Source organism: Lutra lutra, chromosome 7, assembly GCF_902655055.1.
Source record: "Lutra lutra chromosome 7, mLutLut1.2, whole genome shotgun sequence".
NCBI classification, from domain to species: Eukaryota; Metazoa; Chordata; class Mammalia; order Carnivora; family Mustelidae; genus Lutra; species Lutra lutra.
The window spans coordinates 72589177-72597400 of NC_062284.1; the positions used below are offsets into that span (position 1 = coordinate 72589177).

An 8224-nucleotide genomic window follows, 5' to 3' on the forward strand; every position below is an offset into this window, starting at 1 on the left:
GAGCTTCAGATAAAACTCAGAAATCTATTCTCATTTACAAAATTCTGTATCTGTTCACAAAAACACTTTCATAGAATTTAGGAGACAGAATTTTGTATTTTATTCACTGCTATATTTTCAGTAGGTAGAACAAACATTTTCACATAATTCAATATCAGTAGATGTTAACGAAGGAAGGAAAGAAGAATTCTTCTATTCATAATTTAATTTAAGCTTTATGATGGGATTGAATTTGTAAATTTATTTGTGACAAATAAAAGTCCTTGAAGTATATGCCTGATTATTTGATTGTTTTACAACATACTGTTTCTTTCTATTTATATATGTCTCTTTCTAATAGTGTGCAGTGGTTTGAAGATAATTAAATTTTTCCTGGACTTGTAAATTTTTGTTATCATTATAATGAAAACTTTTCTTTCTGAGATATATGGGAAAATATTTATATGTGTGTATCAGTCACCTTACTATTTTTTAAAAGATTTTATTTATTTATTTGACAGAGAGAGAGAGAGAGAGATCACAAGTAGGTAGAGAGGCAGGCAGAGAGGGGTGGGGGAAGCAGGCTCCCTGCTGAGTAGAGAGCCTAATGTGGGGCTCAATCCCAGGACCCTGGGATGCTGACCTGAACTGAAGACAGAGGCTTTATTTAACCCACCGAGCCACCCAGGCGCCCCTAAAGATTTTATTTATTTATTTATTTGTCAGAGAGAGAGAGAGAGAGCCCAAACATGGGGAGCAGCAGTCAGGGGAGAAACAGGCTACCTGCTAAGCAAGGAGCATCATATGGGACTCAACCCCAGGACTCTGGGGTCATGACCTGAGCAGAAGGTAGAGATTTAACCCACTGACCCACCCAGGTGCAGCTCAGCCCCCTTACTATTATTAGTAGATTGCACAAAGGCATTTGGAGTAATGGCTAACGTAGAGATGACCAGTTACCAACCTCCCTGCCACACATATTCACAGTTCACGGAATTAAACATTGTTAATCACAACCTTCTTTTCTAAAAATGTTATTTCTCTAGTGTTGTAGAGTCATCAGTGGAGCTAATGAAGTTGTGTAAATATTTAATTCTCTCATTCTCCCACCTCTGCTCAAGGGTAGGCTCCTTACAAGGTTCCTGCAGGTCTTCCTCACTAAGGATGGATATAATTGACAATTGTTATGGTGAGAGTGGTTTCTCTAGGCGGAGTTACAGTTGTGAGTTATTTACTCACTGATTTTTCTTGTTGGGAAACGCCTCAAATTAAATTCAGCTTATCACATCTGACCAAAGGAGGTTAGAACTGTAGCCCAACATGTCAACGGGCTTGATTCTTTCCCTCCTTATACCACCAGCTCCTGTGCAGTAGAAGGAAGATGACTCCTGATTGGTGCCTTTCCTCCAAGCCTGATAATGAAGTCAGAAGGAAGCATGCTTCTATATCATTCATTTATTTCCTCTTAAATCAATTAGAGGCAAAAGAGAGGGTGCAGTTCCTACAGGTTTGAATGCTTGGTCATACTAAGGTGAGAATTGATGCAGTGGAAGAAAACAAGTGTTTTAGCCTGGTGTGCACTGAGTCTCGATCCAGACACATTCAGGTTTAAACCTCCATCATGTTTGGTGTATTTGTTTCCTATGTCCTGGGACAAGGTAGTACAAACTTTTAGGCCTTCTCTGGATCCTGTGAAGCCAGATTGGGTGCTGAGATTCTCCCTTTTGTTTGCTTTCTCTAGGATGGTGCTGAGTGAACTTGGGTGATTTCTCCCAGTTTGGGAGAGTGGGGCTGCTCTCTGCGCATGCTCGCTAGCTGCTTACAAAAGCTCACTGCTGTTGCCCCCCTGTGTGCACTGGTGGGAGGCCACAGGGTGGGAAGAATATGGGTGAGGGGCTGAGTGTTGTGTGTATTGTTTAGTGTAATTAGATTTGTTTGTTGTGCATCATCTGTACTCCCATTTAGTTTCTGAGTGTTCTGTTCTGTGGTGTAGTTTTTACTAGTGTCCTTTCCTTCTTATTAACGCCTCTAGCATTAATCTTCCACACTTTAGGTTTACTTGCTTCCCACCAGTGTTATCCACAAATGCTCATAATTAGGAGCTCTTAGGGGAACACTGTGAAGGAGCAGAGTGTGAATTTTCCACTTTGACTTCAACACTCCTTCAAAATCACTTTTTTTTAAATTTTTTACTTTTTTATTTCTTTTCAATGTAACAGTATTCATTGTTTTTGCACCGCACCCAGTGCTCCATGCAATCTGTCCCCTCTCTAATACCCACCACCTGGTTTCCCCAACCTCCCACCCCCCACCGCCTTCAAAAACCTCAGATTGTTTTTCAGAGTCCATAGTCTCTCATGGTTCACCTCCCCTTCCAATTTCCCTCAACTCCCTTCTCCTCTCCATCTCCCCTTGTCCTCCATGTTATTTGTTATGCTCCACAAATAAGTGAAACCATATGATAATTGACTCTCTCTGCTTGACTTATTTCACTCAGCATAATCTCTTCCAGTCCTGTCCATGTTGCTACAAAAGTTGGGTATTCATCCTTTCTGATGGAGGCATAATACTCCATAGTGTATATGGACCACATCTTCCTTATCCATTCGTCCGTTGAAGGGCATCTTGGTTCTTTCCACAGTTTGGCAACTGTGACCATTGCTGCTATAAACATTGGGGTACAGATGGCCCTTCTTTTCACTACATCTGTATCTTTGGGGTAAATACCCAGTAGTGCAATTGCAGGATCATAGGGAAGCTCTATTTTTAATTTCTTGAGGAATCTCCACACTGTTCTCCAAAGTGGCTGCACCAACTTGCATTCCCACCAACAGTGGAAGAGGGTTCCCCTTTCTCCACATCCTCTCCAACACACGTTGTTTCCTGTCTCGCTAATTTTGGCCATTCTAACTGGTGTAAGGTGGTATCTCAATGTGGTTTTGATCTGAATCTCCCTGATGGCTAGTGATGATGAACATTTTTTCATGTGTCTGATAGCCATTTGTATGTCTTCATTGGAGAAGTGTCCGTTCATATCTTCTACCCATTTTTTGACATGATTATCTGTTTTGTGTGTGTTGAGTTTGAGGAGTTCTTTATAGATCCAAGATATCAGAAGAGACCCCGAATCGCTAAGGAAATGTTGAAAAACAAAAATAAAACTGGGGGCATCACGTTACCTGATTTCAAGCTTTACTACAAAGCTGTGATCACCAAGACAGCATGGTACTGGCATAAAAACAGACACATAGACCAGTGGAACAGAGTAGAGTGCCCAGATATGGACCCTCAGCTCTACAGTCAAATAATCTTCAACAAAACAGGAAAAAATATACAGTGGAAAAAAGACAGTCTCTTCAATAAATGGTGCTGGGAAAACTGGACAGCTGTATATAGAAGAATGAAACTCGACTATTCTCTTACACCATACACAAAGATAAACTCGAAGTGGATAAAAGACCTCAACGTGAGACAGGAATCCATCAGAATCCTAGGGGAGAACATAGGCAGTAACCTCTTCGATATCAGCCACAGCAACTTCTTTCAAGATATGTCTCCAAAGGCAAAGAAAACAAAAGCAAAAATGAACTTTTGGGACTTCATCAAGATCAAAAGCTTCTTCACAGCAAAGGAAACAGTCAACAAAACAAAGAGGCAACCCATGGAATGGGAGAAGATATTTGCAAATGAGAGTACAGACAAATTCACTTTTTCCAACACCGGGCTCAGTTTGCACACTTCCCAGCACTGTTTGTTTATTGTTCACACTCCAAAATCCTCATTCTCTCCGTTTCCCTCCGTCCACCTCTAACCCCATTCCTGCAGTGCCTTAAAATTTGGATGGTAATGGGTGGTTGGTAATTGGTCTTGCATTCTAACACTCTCATATTTGATTTGAAGGCAGATGTGTAGAGTAGAAATCTTAAAAAGAATCTCTTAAAATCTTTTTAATTATAAAATTTTACCATTTTAACATGCAATTTACCATTTTACCAGTTTTTTCTTAAATTTTTAAAATTTATTTATGACAGACAGAGATCACGAGTAGGCAGAGAGGAGGCAGAGAGAGAGAGAGGGGGAAGCAGGCTCCCCGCTGAGCAGAGAGCCCGATGTGGGGCTCGATCTCAGGATTCTGAGATCATGACCTGGGCTGAAGGCAGAGGCTTAATCCACTGAGCCACCCGGGCGCCCCTTACCAGTTTTTAAATGTACAATTTATTGGTATGAAATACATTTACATTGTTGTTCAATTAGAAACAGCATTGATTTCTAGAATACTTTTCATCTTGAAAAACAAAATATTTGTAGTCATTAAACAATAATTCTCCATTACTCCATCCCTCCAGTCCTTGGGAACTACCATTCTGCTTTCTCTTTTCATGAGTTTGACTAGTTTAGATATCTCATAGAAGTCAATTCTGCAGACTTGGGTCATTTTGTGACATTTTATTTAACATAATCTACTCAAGATTCATCTATGTTGCAACATGTGACAGAATTTCTTTCCTTTTCAAGGCTGAATAATCTTCCAGTGTATGTCATATCCCATTTTGTTTATCCATTCCTATCTGTTGATGGACCTTGGGGTTGCTTCCACTTTTTGGTAGAAATAGGAATTCAGAAACATCTCAATATTTTTGGTATATAGGCAGATTCTTCCCATTTTTTAGTATACACCAGAAGTGGATTGCTGAATCATAAGGTAATTCTGTTTCTAGGTTTTTGAGAAAGGTTTATACTTGTTAACTGGAACAACTATGCTCTAGACTGGGTTACCACAAACAATTGTTAAGGAATAGAGTGATCACTAGTCATGAGTGGAGCTCCAATATCACTGAATCACAAAATGGTTTGTCCTTTTTGCTACAGTCCATTGCATAGATCAGGTGTCAATAATCAGTCTGAATGGAATGGTGAAGCCTCTACTCAGGTGTCAGCCCCTTAATAGCAGTTTGGTCATCCATTATAATGTATTTCCTTTCCAATTTTGGTAAAGGGGCCAAACCTGCACATATTTGAATCTCTTTCTTAGTTCCAATTATATAACAAAGAGCCTGTTAAAGAGTGTCTTAAAATATTTCAAAGGCTTTGGAAGAAGTCATTTTGCTACCCTGCAGTCTCTCTTCCATTTTTTCTCTGTAAACAATCCTTAGTGGCAAATACAGGAAATGGGTTTTTTGTTTGTTTGTTTGTGTCTGTTTCATTTTAAAGAATAGTACATTATTGAATAAGTTTTATTATCAGAAAAATAAGCTTCAATCTTTGATGATGGCCAGATTATATGGTGGAAAGCAATTTCCTTTGTTTTCCATACTGATGGAAAGGTTTCTACTAAATGAAAAAAGTCATACAAGTATATTCACAAATATAGCATCTATCTCAAAACATTTCACATGATAATTCACATCACTCATACAATGACATAAAAATCTGTCATTCTGTCAGATAAGATAAAATATACCAGTAATGAAAAAAAGATACAAAATCTTCAAACAAAAATTAATAAAAATGTACAAGACTGTCCTGACATACCTTAGGGAAATTATTTCTTATATACATACTCCTAAAACTTTGGATTGGTTTATATGAATAGCATACCAAGTAAAGATAAAAAAACCCCTCATTTTAGAAATAACTCTGGTTACTCCGATACCCCACAGGTCATATATGAGGATTTAAACAGCAATCATGGATTTTGAAAAAAAATGTATGTGTATATATAATCTTTATATATATAATCTTACCTATAAAAACAATAGTAGAAACTTCAAACTCAAAGGTTATGCAAAGTAACACACAAATGTTCTAAAATCTTTTTAAGATTTTATTTATTTATTTGACAGAAAGAGACACAGTGAGAGAAGAAACACAGCAGAGGGAGTGGGAAAGGGAGAAACAGGCTCCCCATGGAGTGGGGAGACTGACGTGGGGCTCCATCCCAGGACCCTGGGATACGACCTGAGCCAAAGGCAAATGCTGAATGATTGAGCCACCCAGGAACCCCCAAATGTTCTAAATCTTAAGGAAACTTTAAAATACCTCTTCTTTTTGTAAATAAAAGCGGAATAAAACTGATCTGATTGCCTTATTAGGTAATTTATTCTGGAAACTTGTTAATAAAGTATTGGTGAGAATTCTCAGTCTTCATTATGCTGTCACCTGAAGCACTCAATCATTTTCTTCAGTAAAGGAGTAAGTAAACAAATAGACTACATGTCAGTTACCACATGTTACAACCAGTATAACTCTGACAATAACAGGAGTGGCCACACAGTTCCTCAGAGTCTGCTGCATCTTGAATTTCTCACTGAAGGATTGGGCCAATCTAACTTAGAACAATTTCATCAGTAGACAGAAACAATAGGTGTCTTTTTATCCTGTTTTCTTAAAGTCCATATCACTAGTCTTTAATAGATAACAATGAGATAGCTCTAGCAGATGAAGCAGGAAGGGAACTATGTTCTAGAAGAAGCATTTATCTGTCTTTGATACAAGCTTCTCGATTAAATCCTGAAGAGGTGCCAACTCATGCCTATCAATCAGATTAAACTCCTGAAGAAAGAAAATGAAGGGCTTAAGGGGGATGTTGAGGTGGGCCTCCTCTCACAGCTGCATCACAGAATCAAACTGCTGGTGACGAATATGCATAAACCCAGAAAAATCCTTTGAAGGGTCTTTGCCATAGACATAAAGTTTTTTGGAAAGGGGACACCAATATTAGAAGGCAAAACTTTCATCATCAAGCTGATCCTGAACCCAAACATCTGATTGGCTTTTTAATATTAGTACCATTTTCCCAATGATATTCATATCTTGGACCTGCAGACCTGACTGGACAGCTTGCTTCAGTGCAGAATTCTGTAATAGCTCCATACAGCATGTTGATCTGGTTGAAGAAATCTACAATGTTAACTGTAATCCATTCACTGAGGTCCTCTCCCTCTGGCAACGTAAGAGCTTGTCTCAGATTTCCACTTCCTAGAGTTGATTCTGCCTGTTTTAAGAGCTGATGAGAACCCTCAGGCATATTCTTCTTTGGTTTGAATATTTTAGAGGAGTGGCGCCTGAAGAGGTAGCTCAACTTCTATCCTCAGAGGAGAGGGACCGCTCGCCCCCAGTGCTGTCTGGATTCAGAGCCCAGGCAGGCACCAGAAGGAAGCAAACAGTCCTCAACTCTTGGCCCATGAAAGTACTGGGTGCCTCTGCTATGAACCACAGGTCTAGCAGGAGCAAGTTGCTACGCTGGCCTCCCCCACCTTGCTGATCTGAAAATCAGGGAACAGGCTTTTTTCTATCATCTATCTCTGTGTTCAGACGTATTAGCTCTGCCATCAAGTTCTTGATACTTTTGAGCTTGCTTTATTTATTTTTATTTTTATTTATTTTTAAATATTTTACTTATTGAATTGAGAGAGAGAGAGAGAGAGAGATACAGAGCACAAGCAGAGGGAGCTGCAGGCTCCCTGCTGAGCAAGTAGCCAGATGTGGGACTTGATCCTAGGACCCTGGGATCATGACCTGAGCAGAAGGCAGCCGCTTAACTGACTGAGCAACCCAGGTCCCCCTTGAGCTTGTTTTATTATTTATAAATTTGGGAGAATGATATCTTCTTTAATATTTTGTTGTGACAACGTATCAGTAATATATCCAAAGAGACTGGCACATAGCAGATGAGCAATTTAGGAAGGTACCTCAATAGGTACAGAAGAAGTGTCTGACAAATCCAGTTTCATTCCTGAGAGAAACTCTCAGTGAATAAGGAATTGAAGGAAATTTCCTTAATGAAAAAGGGCTCAACCGAAAACCTACATCAAATGTCATAGTTGGTGGTGAAAACCTAAATGATTTCTCCTTAGTTTCAGAAATAAGGGGAGAGTTTTGGCTCTCACCACTTGCATTTCATACTGAAGTAGAGGTTCCAGCCAATGCAATACAGCATGGAGAAGAAACAAATGCCACACAGTCTGGAAAGGGGGAAGTGAACTTATCTTTTAACAGTCAACATAACCGTCTGAGCAGAAAACTCAAAAGAATCTATAAAACAGCTACTAGAACAAGTTGGTTTAAGAAAGTCAAATGTTATGCTCCACAAATAAGTGAAACCATATGATAATTGACTCTCTCTGCTTGACTTATTTCACTCAGCATAATCTCTTCCAGTCCCGTCCATGTTGCTACAAAAGTTGGGTATTCATCCTTTCTGATGGAGGCATAATATTCCATAGCGTATATGGACCACATCTTC

General features: G+C 39.2%; 1 pseudogene; it reads right to left on the bottom strand.

Moving 5' to 3' along the window:
* Positions 1 to 6441: 6441 nt before the first annotated feature.
* Positions 6442 to 7800, bottom strand: LOC125104465 (MOB kinase activator 1A-like; annotated as a pseudogene).
* Positions 7801 to 8224: the final 424 nt, after the last annotated feature.